General features: G+C 42.1%; 1 protein-coding gene across 2 annotated transcripts in view; it reads right to left on the minus strand.

Moving 5' to 3' along the window:
- Positions 1-8,000: 8,000 nt before the first annotated feature.
- The window catches only part of C4H4orf54 (chromosome 4 C4orf54 homolog), a 90,554-nt gene continuing 84,887 nt past the window's right edge, over positions 8,001-13,667 (minus strand). Inside the window, exons 4-5 of one of the 2 annotated variants that reach the window (XM_043512510.1) lie at positions 9,327-9,365; positions 8,001-8,923 (exon numbers count right to left, since the gene is read on the minus strand). The gene's annotated coding sequence lies outside the window, so the exon portion shown is untranslated. Of the gene's footprint in view, positions 9,366-13,667 lie in introns of both variants that reach the window. The other variant, XM_043512509.1, reaches the window with a different exon arrangement.

Below are 13,667 nucleotides of genomic sequence, written 5' to 3' on the forward strand. Positions count from 1 at the left end.
CTTTGCTGCTCCTTTCCTGGGGTGGGGGGTAGTAGGACCATCGGGCCTCCAGCAGATGTCCACAAAAGCCAGGTGCATCCCATCACAGGGAGAAATGCTGCCCTTCTGTCCATAGCCAAGTAGTCTCTCCCTGAAGTGGAACTGGTGAGATTCTGTGATGCAAAGGAGGAGCATTACTGGAGAAGGAAGGGCAGATAAAGAATGTACACTCTATGTATGGAACTCAACTCTGCACCTAAGAGATAATCAAGCCAAAATCCTGTTTCACCCCCCACAGAAGCCATTTGGGCCTCTTGCACAGCCACATAATCCACTATGCCCTACAAGATCCACTAGGCCCTATTCTGAGGGTGGGGAATCATACCTCTCCCGCGATGCAGAATGCTGAAAGCCTGTCTTCATTCCTTACCAGCAAAGACATTATAAGGCTTGCATTGGGATGTCACAGTTATTATAGCGATAATGTCACACTGGAAACACAGATATATCACTTCATTCAGGATTCAAACAGAAAGATAAGTTAGTTTGTGAATGGGAACAATCTTCAACACCAGCATGAGAAATCTTGAAAGATACTAGCAAAATCAATTACAATTGGTATGAATGTTATTTTCCCAGTATGCTAATGTCAACTGGAACTTGACTTGAGCTGAATTCAATTTGAACAGATGCAAATCACATTCCTGTGCTACATACTGAATATCTGGTGATAATTTTTTAAAAGTTGCAAGTAAAGTCAAATTAGCGGAAAAAAAACCAAACACAACCCACAGGTATTCATAATAAGGGTTGTGACCAGCTTCCATTTTATAGCCCTGTTTTAGTTCCATTACATCTTTGGCTTGGAAAATTGGTTTGGTCTGAAAATTGGCATGGTTACTCTGAAGGTCAAGAAGATGGAGTCTGGAAAGTTTAAAGAAATTTTGTGAAACTATTTTACACTGTAAGTTTGTGGCAGTGCTGGAAACAGAGATCTTATCTCTGGAGTCGTAGCCCCATCCCTAATCCACTAGAACACAAAACCTTTTATATCAGTGGTTTCCAACCTTTTTCATTTGCGGACCCCTACGAATTTTCAAATATAGGTGTGGACCCCTTTGGAAATCTTAGACATAATCTGTGGACCCCCAGAGGTCTGCAGACCACAGGTTGAAAACCACAGCCTTAAACAAATTGCTTCAACCAGTTGTGTAATTGGGATATTAAATGTACTCACCTTTGTAAAGTGGTTAGCAATCCAGAGATGAAAATGCACTATGTGGTCAGTGGAGTAATTTTGCCAGCAAAGCTGTGGGGGAGACAGATCCTTGCTGTACCGTGAGACTCCTCAGGGTCTCCCAGTCATACACACTCCCTCTTTCTTTCCTGCAACTCCCTACCAATAAGGCTCTGAATACCTCCTCCCCAAACATTCTTTCTCTCTTCCACCAAACCCCCACTCCCAAACCTACTGCTTCCCACATACCCAAGACTCTCCCAAGCTGTCTCCCAGCTCAGCTTCCCTTCTCAAGGCTCTCTCCAAGTCTGTGCCCTCCTGCCAGCTCTTCTGCCTCCAGTGTCTCTTCTGAGACTTCCCACCCACAGCTCCCCTCCCACAAGGTACCCCTTTAAGCCTGGGTCTTTTTCTTAAGACCGCCACTGGGGTTGTGTCTCCTCACAAGTCCCCTCCCCAAGGGCTCCCTCAAGTCTTGGACCCCCAACTCAAAACATCCCTTGAAGCTGTGTCCTTTCCCCAACTCCCCTCCCAAACGTCCCCTAGAGCATGGATTCCTGCCCCCAAACACCCCCAGCTATAAAAGAGCTAGGTATTAATCATGAATATTGTGACTCCACAAGATCCCACCCCCAATACTGTGTACAGTCCAGTGCCCATCCGCTACAGTTCCAATTCCCCTATCAGGCCTGAACCTCCTTCACAGAGGAAGAGCTGCTAAGACTCAGTGTCTTCTCCAGAACCAACAGGGACAGAACGACCCCTGAGAGCAAGAGGCTGTAGCTGCTTCTTTACTCAGCTGATCAACTGGTAAGGTGCAGTGAAAGTTCTGAGCTGCACTAAGCTACAGCCTCTGACTACTCCCTCCTCTTCCACCTGCTCTCCCCTCCAACTAGGGCTGAAAATTGGTTGTAAGTAGTATAGTGTCATTTCCTCCCCAAGCTCAAAGTTGAGATGGAAATGTCCCTTGTCCCTCCCTTAAAATGACACCCGTGACTATGACCTAGTACAGGCATTCTCAGTCTGGGTATCACAACCCTTCCTGCCCTTCCCATATTGCTAAGAGGGAGGAGGATCCCAGGTAGATCAGAGGAGGACCTCATGAAGTTTCGGAATGTCCAAAGGGAGTCTCAGTATGGAAAAGGTTGAGGACCTAGTATATTAGGCATTAGTGGCAGCACCACACGAGGTAGGTCTGACACTTAAGTTGTTATAATTTTACCACTTTTAACCAGGAATCAGAATGTAGTTTGGCTGTGTTGCGTATGCATGGCTAAATTAGCTACCCAGTGAAACAGCATCCTGGCAGGTGTGACTGAATGAGACAGTGCTCTGCAAGAGCTAATATTATTGTGGCCAGTGTTGCTCACTCCTTGAACTTAATTATCTTGTGAATCATCCATCCCATTTATTCAAAATTTACTACACTGGGTCTTTATGTCCTACCAAAAAAACCCCAAAAACAAAAAAAATCCAAACCCCGAGATATTAAAAAACCCCATTAAATTCCCAAACACAAAATTTCAGCGTAATGACTTGTTTAGGTTGCTAAATGATTATACAAAGATACTATCAAATCATTTATAAAACCCAAGCAACTAAATGCAAATAAATTAATAATATATATACACATTAATGATGCAGCTTAAGCAGCCTCAAATGCAAATCCATACAGGACACATCCCATAAATCACTGACATTATTATTATTATTATTATACATTTTTCCTATTAAATCATCTCTTCAGCATTTCTCAAGAAACCATCATTATAAATGTTAATTGCAAAGAAATTGTCCTGTCAACTGATAAATATTTTAACTGATAAAGTTCCATAATTTACAGTATTCCATAAAGGAAAATATTTAGATACCAATATCAAGATTAAAATAATATATTAAAATCCCAATAATCCAGGGGGCAGAGTTAAGGCTTTTGTGTTGTGACGAGAAAAGCTTTTCTTTTATAAGAATAATGCATTTATTACGTGGACAGTGTAAGTTTTAGGTTGTGCTTACCTACTCACTTCCCTGGTTTTAAGTGCTTTGATTTTGTAAATGATGCGTCAGGTAACTACACTGCTATATTAGCAATCTTAATTGTTTTTAGGTAACGGGTTTTTTATTTCAATGTCTTCTTATTGCTATTTATTATTATATGCAGTGTTATAGCCATGGTGGTCCCAGACCTGAAGAAGAGCTCTGAGTAAGCTCGAAAACTTGTCTCTCACCAACACAAGTTAGTTCAATAAAAGCTATTACCTCACCCACCTTGTCTCTCTACTATTTGTGTATTGCAGCACCTACAGATCAAATATGAGATCAGAGTGCTGTTGTGCTATGTATTCACACAAAGACACACACACACACACACACATACTGTGATCAGCACAGGCAGACACCACCACCCACTTAGAGTGCCACTGACTTCTCAATGCAGGCTAGGAGCCTTAAGTGCTCCAGGCCATACTGGATGTCTGCGGCAGGTGTCCCAGACCAATGCCTAAACTACATGACCAGCCTCCCTCTCAAATGTATAATATACAACTGTTAAGAACTTTTCCCATGCCCAGAGTTGGGGCACACGCTTGTAGGATTGGGCCCTTTGTATGGAAATGTAGCATAACACATGTCCTTTAAAAAAAAAAAAAGTAACACTATTATAAAATGTTTTACGATTGTACAGGATCACCTCACTATTGCCACACAGTTGGAGAGCAAGGTACCCCAAACTACAATAACGCTAAGTTTTTCTATCCTCCATAAGAACATGCACAAGTTTGTTTACCACGAGTAAGTGAGTCCCCCAAAGACACACATATGATTGGGCTTTTTAAAAAAAATTACTCATCTTGCACTAGCATAGACTGAGAAAATCTATGTAACTGCATTATTAAAAATAAGTCCTTTCAGATGGAACAACTGTCTCACTAGGTCAAGTTTTAGACTTCAACAACTTGGAGAGTGTCCCTTGAAATTAAATCAAATGGAGCTGTCAGCAAAAGAAAGCCTCTGAGGCCAGAGTTACTCCAAAAGTGATAAATGTCCTAATGGATACTACATGGTATCATTCCAGTGCACTTGTTTCTGAAGATATTTTACCCTAACAGCTGGACATAATGGGAATTCCTAAAGGGTTTTAGCCCAACAGCTGGGTAATAGAAAGTAATGGCTTACTTACACTGACTCCATAGTTACAGAAACAACAAAACTGACAATCTTCTAAAAATAAGGTGAACATAATACACTGCCTAAGCCCGCATGTGAAATAAAAACATACTTAGTTACAATCAAAGCAAACATTTTCTACACTTATCAAATAATTTGGGGCTAGAAGATGATTTTTTAATTAGCTTATTTTTATTAAGCCTTTGAAATAGTTACAAATCATCATTTTTCCAAATGACAAAATGTGGAAGTTAATAATACATTATTTCCTCTACGCAGAATTGTATGCATGAAGTATCAATTACTATTAAGGAAAGTCCACAAAAGAGACAACTATAAACACAGCTAGTCAGGAAAAAAAACAACAAACCATGATTAAATAGATTTTTTTAAACCATCTCCTTAACATTCGAGTCTATATTTAAAAGCTATTTCTCATATAAAAACAAACACCTTGATAAAGGCTTTTCACCCCAGGCCTGATAGTACCTTCATGTACACATGGTGGAATACCAAAAAAAACCATTAGTTTGGCAGGCACAGTTTCTTTAGAGGGAAACTCTACATTGCATGAAATGAACATTTTAAAGGCCATGTGAACTGCTTAAAAAAATCAGGTGATCTACTACTTTTTGGTGTATGTCACATCACAAATATACACATAAAACAAATTAATATATTATTATACAGAAATAAAAATGTTTTTCAAGGAAGTTCTCTATTGAGGCAATAGGGTAACTCTTCCTCATGTGACCAGAGTCTCCACTGATATAAATTAGCATAGCTCCACTGATCGGATTTCACTGGGCCAGATCTTAAAGTGGTATAAAATTGCATAGCTCTACTGATGTCAATAAGCTATGCCAATGAACCCCAGCCGAGCGTCTAGCCCAGGAGTAGAAAGCCTAGAATTTCCCTGGCATTGTCTGGTGGAAATGTCATGTTGTGCAAGCTTATTTGAAACAAGAGGGCACGCAAGTGATGGTTAGAACCTGGGGTTAGGGGTCAAGACTTGTGGGTCTATTTCTGGCTCTGCCATTGATTCAGTGTGTGGCTGACATAAATGTAAAACGTGTCCCTTAGTTTTCAAAGCTGTCAACTAATTACAGATGCCCAGCTTGAAATTTGAGACACGTAGGGTTTGATTTTCAGTGGTGCTGAGAGGCCACAGCTCCCATGGAAATCAGCTGAAGTTGCAGGTGATCTATACCTCTGGGGAAAAAAATCAGAGCTTAGCTGTATCAAGTTGGCCACCTAAGAGTAGTGGACTTAAAAAAAAAAGAAAAGGTCTAATTAGCCCAATAAAGACCAAATAATGCCATTATTTGCATCCATGCAACCCAAAGACGTGAGTTTTCAGAAGGGAGGTGAATTAAGTGAGATTGAACAGATGTAAATGAAGGCAGAATTTAAACATCAATCTCTCAGAAGTCTTGTGCACGCCTCTCACGGTCTCTTTTCTTCTTTATATTCTTAAATCCCTCTCCTTTTAATGGACAGTTGGCATCGTTGTCGCTCGTTCTACAGTTAGCAAGATTACTGAGCTGCCTTTCCAAAGACCAGCTCCACGTTTTCTATGTAAATCAGCTAACCAGAAGCACCCAAACTACACTACCATCACCTCCCCGGCACACCCCCCACTCCTCCATGGCTTCAATTCTGTTGTTTTACTTCTCACAATTCCAAATGAAGCATCTTTCATTTCAAGGTGAAAATTTTGAAGCTACTTTCAAGTAAATGAATTTAAGCAGCTCAAGAATTGCGTAAGTTACTTCAAGTGCAATTTTGAAAAATACACAGGTGGTTCACACTGAGATCTCTTTCTTTTTTCAAATAAACTTTTCTTTCTAATAGATCTTTTTATGGATCAGCCCTAATGGCACCACTCTTTCACCAACACTAAATTCACTTTAATAAGATATATAGATAGATAGATAGATAGATAGATAGATAGATAGATAGATAGATAGATAGATAGATAGATAGATTTATACAATTTTTGCTTATTTCTCTATCTAGTCATTGGAATCCTTATTAACTGATCATTTGAAATTAATCAGTGACAGATAGAAATTCATTATGACTGATTCATTACGATTGATGGGAATCGGTCTAAACATTATTACTTTTATAATTATTGTGTATGCAATGCCAAAATGGTGCACAGTGCAATACAGTGCAATACAGACAAGTAAATGATAAATGTCCCTGTCGCAAAGAGCTAACAGTATAAATTCTGTCCTCACTGACATAAATGTAAAAACAGGAGTTACACAGTGAAAATCAATAGAGTTACGTAGGTGTAAAAACAGTATGAGCACAGAATAGACTTCAGTTAAAAATTCTCAATCTGGGGGTCAGTAAGAGGTCCAGATGGTGTTACAACCACCCCCTTTTCCTTTATGGTTAGCTAGGAGCAGGATCACAAATCCTTTTTCCTGTGATATATACATGTTTTTTTAAATTTAAGTGATTTTAGTGTTGGTGAAAGATGCTAGATTAACACACCTATAGCCATGCAAAAAAAAACAATTAAAAACACTTAGCCAAATTTTCCAAGTAATACATTATTACCTACGAAGTCAATTGTAACTTGCTGAAAGCATGTGATATATAGAGATCAAATCTGCTTTCACTAATCCCTCAACACACAGTGCTTTTCAGGATCCATAAACGCTTATTATAACATGTGTATTGCAAGATCCGTGTATCTTAGAAGGCAGGAGGATTCGCACAGATTGTAAAAAAATAAAAACAAAAAAAAAGCAGTATGGCTGATTTAGGCCCCAGTTCAGCTAGTTACTTAAGCATGTGCCAAACTTTAACCACGTGAGTTGCCCCATTGATGTCAATGGGGATCTGAATGAACATAGGGATTTGCCCATGCATAACATATTGTAGGATCAAGGCCTACTTTGGTAATTAGGTGATAGATGCCTTAGACCAGGGGTTGGCAAACTTTTTGGGCCGAGGACCACATCTGGGTGGGGAAATTGTATGCAGGGCCGGCACAGGGGGGTTGGGGTGCGGGAGGGGGTGCGGAATGCAGGAATGGGCTCAGGGCATGGGATTGGGGCAGAGGAGGGGTGCAAGGTATAGGAGGGGGCTCAGGGAAGGGGTGCAGAGGGGTGTGGACTGCAGGAGGGAGCTCAGGGCAGTGGGCTGGGGTGCAGGAGGGGTGCGGAGTGTGACAGGGGGCTCAGGGCAGGGAGTTGGGGTGCAGGAGGAGTGCAAGGTGCAGGGAGTTGGGGGGCAAACTTACCTAAAGCAGCTCCGGGGTGCAGCAGCGCGCACCAGGGCCAGAGCAGGCCCTCTGCCTGCCTGTCCTGGCCCCAGGCAGTGCCGCTCCGGGAAGCGACCGGCACCACCTCCCTGCGCAGCCCCCGGGGGGGGGGGAGCACAGGGCTCCAGCGCTGCCCTTGCTGCGCCTCCAGGTACCTCCCCCAAAGCTCCCACTGGCCGTGGTTCCTGTTCCTGGCCAATGGGAGCTGCAGGGGCAGTCCCTGGAGGCAAGGGCAACGGACAGAGCCCTCTGCTCCCCAGTCGCAGGGACATGGTGCCGGCCGCTTCTGAGAGTGGTGCGGGGCCTGCGGCACCACGGGGGGCAATCCCTTGGGCCGGATCCAGCCTGCAGGCCATAGTTTGCCCACCCGTGCCTTAGACATATTAGAACTAGGTGGATTAGATATATAGGTCTTGTCAGACAAATTATTTACTCAATTATGATAATCCAGTTTTTTGGCAGTTATAAAATATATTGCTTCCAAAACCATACAATACTTCCTTGCTTACATTATGCCCTGATTGTTTGCTTGGAACAGACATCAGGCAGTTACCTCCTATTTCATTTCTGGTTTCATTTTTATCCTTTTGACAGACAGGTATAACACCTCTATATTTTCAGTCGTTCAGTACCTCTGTCACCATCTTCATTTGTTAAGAAATTATTCAGAGATTCCAGGATTTCCTCTACTAGTCCCTCAAAAATCACAGATACATTTCATCAGGGTCTATACTTTGTATAAATCTGTTTTTAATTTTGCCAGAAATTCTTGAATTTTTGTTCCATCACATTCTCCAGGTATAAGATTCTATGCTCTACAATCTCATTTGGCTGGAAAATTGTGCTCTTTGGGAATGATTGGAAGATCAGTCAAGTGCAACTTATACTTCCAATCTTTCTTTAGTAGAGACTTCAATTTAAAAGAGTTTCAAATTTTAAATTATTTTAAGATGAGGTAGAGAAAGTATTGTACAGTTTTCATTGAAATTGCTCTAAGATTTCCAGAAACTTTCTCCAGGAGAAATCTCAGGGCTTCTTCTCAATCTAAACATCTCTGAATAGTCTGTGCCTTTGTACAGCTGCACACTTGCTCCTTTTGAGCAGAGTCTGTGGCTCTAATCTCTCTTGATTCTTCTCCTACAGCTCAGGCCATTCTGTCTCCCCTATGGTGGCTCTTGGTGTAAACCCTGTCAGACTCCCTCAGGACTTTGTCCTGGAACCACAAAGGGACTTCAGCATTACAACACCCAGCATCATGATGCCTAGAAAATCATAGGAACAACACTGTGATCCACAAAGCCTGAGTTAGGTGCCTAGGGTGCCTGTACAATGAATGGAAAGAGATAAGCACCTTAGAATGGGATCCACAAAAGCCAGTATGCTAAGTGGGGAACCACCTATGCTAGCCAATGGGAGATCCCAATGAAAGGGGGTCTGAGCTCAGCCCTCTCACGGAGACAGTTCCCCAAGTCCAGGCTACAGGAAGGCACCTTTCTCTGTTTAGTGATCCATGAATGGGAAACCTTCTCCGGGAGTAGGCAGCTTAGAGGCCTAAGCTATTCTTGTAGGAATGAATTAGACACCTGTCTCACTCCACACAAATCCGGCTGCAGGAGATGGTGGTGCCCATGATATACCTAGTAGCCCAGTGGTTAGAGCACTCACCTGACATATGAGAAACCCAGGTTTAGCTCCCCTTTCTACCTGGAAGGAAAAAAGAATCTGAATAAGGGTCTCACACTTAACATTAGAACGGCCCTACTGGGTCAGACCAAAGGTCCATCTAGCCCAGTATCCTGTCTTCCAACAGTGGCCAATGCAGGTGCCCCAGAGGGAACGAACAGAGCAGTAATCATCGAGTGATGCAGCCCCTGTCGCCAATGCTCAGCTTCTGGCAAACAGAGGCTAAGGGCCCCATCCCTGCGCACCCTGGCTAATAGCCATTGATGTACCTATCCACCATGAACTTATCTAGTTTTTTTTAACCCTGTTATACTTCTCAGGGAGGTGCTCAAACCACTGAGCTATGGGTATTCTTATGTGGGGCACCCTTCATCTCTCCTGCTAAAGTTGTTTCACTGGAGATAAATAATGAAAGAGTGATTTGAGCAGGGGGACTAGCCTGGGGGTCTCCCACTCCCCAAATAGGAGCCCTAGCCACTGGACTATAAAGTCATTCTCACTCCCTCTCTGGCCAATGACTGCGCCACTGCTGCTATATTAAATAGTCATTGGCCAGAGAGGGAGTGAGAATGCCTATCAGATCAGGCTATGCACTCAAGATCATGGGCGAGCACTCATCTTCTGTCGATCCATGGATTATTCTGGGGCTTAGGCAGGAGATAGGCATCCAGATGCCCAGAGCAAGGCAGCAGTGTATATGCCCAGAGGCAAAAACGTAGGTGCCTACAGCATTCGGCAGGAGGTTTGTGGATCACAGTGAAGCCTAAAACTGGGACTTGGGTTTAGATGTTAAATCCCCCCCCGCCACTCTATATGATCCCTGCGCAACCTTGTCTGTGGCTCACATGGCTCCAAGCAGTTATTTCTGTAACAAAGATTCACAAATTTCTCTGTCCATCCTGACCTTCCCCCTTCAATCCAGACACATATCTGTTTTTTTTAAGTATGAGGTGGGATATCTCGCACAAGCTGGCTAATACTGAACTAACTTTTCTTCACTGGTCCTCTCCCTGCCTTCTCCATCACTATTCTATTCAAGTTGTTATACAAGTTCATCACCAGAGGATCTGAGCACCAGTGCATTAAATGACATGACTAAGATCACATCTGGTTTCTTCTTGCTCTAATCTTCTCTCCAGGGGGAGAATTGTGTGCGCAATGGAGTGTTTTGGTGACGGTGGGAGATTCTTGTTTTCAGTTAACACCATTTTCCCCAGCAGCCAGGGTGACAACTCTGCTTTTTCCTCCCTATGCATCCATGTTGTCACCAAATTTCACTGGTTATTTTCTCCACATTTAAAAAAAAAATCTGACCCTGCCTTTCTGTCCCTCTGGATAAAATGTTTGTCCATTCCTTGATTATCTACTAGCCTTGAAATGCAAATCTCTCCCCTCTTTGATATCCCTGATTCCCATTCTCACTCCTCTCCAATCTCTCCAAGTTGCTGTAATTAAAATAAACTTCTGTGCCTGATGTTAGGACAGCATCATCCCTCTTTTAAACCTTCAACCAGCTTCTTCTCACTTTCCATATTAAACTTGAGTTTCTCATCTTCAGCACTCTGCAGGACTCCCTTTGTTTATAGCTCTGATTTCTTTTTTTGTCTTAAATCCCCCTCTGAGTGCTTCTTCTCTCAATAACTCCGGCTTCACTACTCCCCTGAAATCCTCCTCCCATTTTCATCTTCATACCCTCTTCCATCCTGCCGTATATGTTTGGAACCCCTTCCCATTCTTGGTAGGTGGACAAGGATACAACCATTACTTTGTTCAAATTACCTAAAACTTATTCCTTCCACAAAGCTCTCCCATACTAACCTAAAAATGTTGTCACCTTCCCCACTAAACAAGAAAAGATGGTTCACTCGAAGACAGAACCATTTCCCTAGGCCTTCCAATACATTGTACCTCAGCTTTGTGCTGTCAGCTTAGATTTTAAACTGTTTAGGGCAGGGACCATATCTTTCCTTGTGTCTCTTACAAAAGCACTCTGCCTGTTATTGGCATTTAACAAACACCACACTAAAATGTCCCATGGTTTAATCCAAATGCCGGTTAGGACTCAAAATTCCCAAGAACCCAAAACGTGAAAGATTAATATTTTAATCAACAAGCCACCTGGACCAAAAGTCACCATTAAATTGTACTTGTTCCAAGAAAGAAACAGTGCTGCTATTTTTCATTCTTTTAATGTGAATCTTGTAATATGAGATATTTGACTTAAAGTCCCAGATCCTGGAGACAACTGATTAGGTGAGAATATCAGCTTTCATTAAAAAAAAAATGGTTTCAAGCCCCCATGGTTACAAGAAAAGTTTGAAAATATGACCCATGTGCACCCTAAAACAAAACAAAAAGGAAAATAAAAATACCTTTTTTTAAATAAAGTCTCATGAATTTTAAACTAGCCTAATAATTTTTTGGTTCCTGACTCATTTTTTAACATTTGGGTTGGCAATACTGGAAAACTGCCCAACTTCCTTTGGGATATGCTGAACACAATGGAAGATTTAGCCCACTGATAATTCAAGCAATACCGCTATATGCCAGCAAACTGATATGACTTATGATCCTGGCCCAAAATTAGACAACTGCAACAACAGAGAATGACTGGAAAATAATTATGAATTTCACTAATCTGTGTATATAAAGAGGATATGTCATAAAGAGAGAAACTGACATGGTTCTTGTGATATCCAAAATCATATGTCAAATTTAATCAAAAACAATTTAAGGGATTTTTTGGGGGATGAGGGGAAAGGGGTTGAAGCGATTTTTTTTAATCACCTGCCTTTCAACTGTATTATGGTTTGAGATAAACCTACTCATTACTAGTTAATCTGGAATGATTTTAGAAAACAACCTTCTAAAACTCCATTGCTAACTTTCTAATAACTGTTTAAATTTACCACATGCTGCTGCTGGGTGACCTGCATAAAACCAGGCTGTCATCTTGTCTCTTGCCCTCTCAATTCAAAACGTACTTCCTTTATCATTCAGTGAAAGACATTTAAGGGATTGGGAGGTTTTTGTAAATGGGCTGCTTTAAGCGAGATATCGTTGTTACTTATTTCCTTTGATAGAAATACGCACAATTATTATCCCTTACCCTCTCCCATTCTAATTCTGTACGTGCCTGCCACTTTTTCAATTACACAGTCATTCTTTCATTCAGACACAGTTTACTTGCTATATGTAAGAACAGGTTTGGGCTTGATTTCCTTTCAAACTAGTGTAACTTCACAGATGTCAATGCAGCTACACCAGTAAAAAACAGGTGGGAGAAGACAATTCAGCCCGTTAGCTTTTTTTAAAAAATTCAAGGTAGGAAGCATTTGTACTTTAAAAGCTCTCCTAAAAGGCAAATGTTTAAAGAAGAGCACTGTAGCTGCTTGACAAAGAGTGATGTAGCATGCTAAACAGGAACAAGCAGAGAGCCCCAAATTTGCCAGGTGCCCAGTGCCCTGAACACCTATGAAAACCAATGTACCCCTCACCGGACTAGGGCCGTGGAGCATATCATACACTCTAGCTCCTTTAAAGGGGGACTTGGAGCACTGTATGTTTACACTGCAATTAGATACCCATGGCTGGCACGTGCCAGCTGACTCAGGCTTAGGGGCTGTTTAATCGTGGTGTAGACGTCTGGGCTCGGGCTGCAGCCTGAGCTCTGGAACCCTCCTGCCTTCTGGGGTCCTAGAGCCTTGACTCTAGGCCAAGCCAGAACATCTACACTGCAATTAAACAGCCTCTTAGTCAGAGCCCTGTGAGCCTCGGCCAACCAGGGGTTTTTAATTGCGGTGTAGACATAGCCTTAGACCTCAATCTCTCTCCTACAGAAGTTAATGGGACAATGCCAACTGACTTCAATGGGAGCTGAATCAGGCTCCTGATGACATACAGCAGGAGTTTTAGAATCCTGCGGTGCCCATGAAAGAATAAGAGTCTTTTCGCTGCTCATTTAGGGCCTGATCCAGTATTCATTGAAGTCAATGGCAAAGTTCACACAGACATTAATGGTTCAGGATAAGGACCTTATTAGCTTGGCTCTGTGGAAACCTAGGCAGAGTTTTTCTAAGGCCATCAGTCAGTGCTTTTCATACTCTATTATAATGGAGTATTTTATCTTAGGACCTGATCGGGCACAACTGAAGTCAATTGGAGTTTTGTTACGGACTTCAATGGGCACCAGAGATCTGCCCCTTGCTGTTCTCCTGATTACTTAAATAAATAAATAGCACAGTATTTTCTACTTGATTTATATCCGGATCAAAAACCAGGGAAGTGCCTCAACGGACCAAATTTTGCCCTGACTTATGCCAC

The sequence above is a fragment of the Dermochelys coriacea genome, chromosome 4, assembly GCF_009764565.3.
Source record: "Dermochelys coriacea isolate rDerCor1 chromosome 4, rDerCor1.pri.v4, whole genome shotgun sequence".
NCBI lineage: Eukaryota > Metazoa > Chordata > Testudines > Dermochelyidae > Dermochelys > Dermochelys coriacea.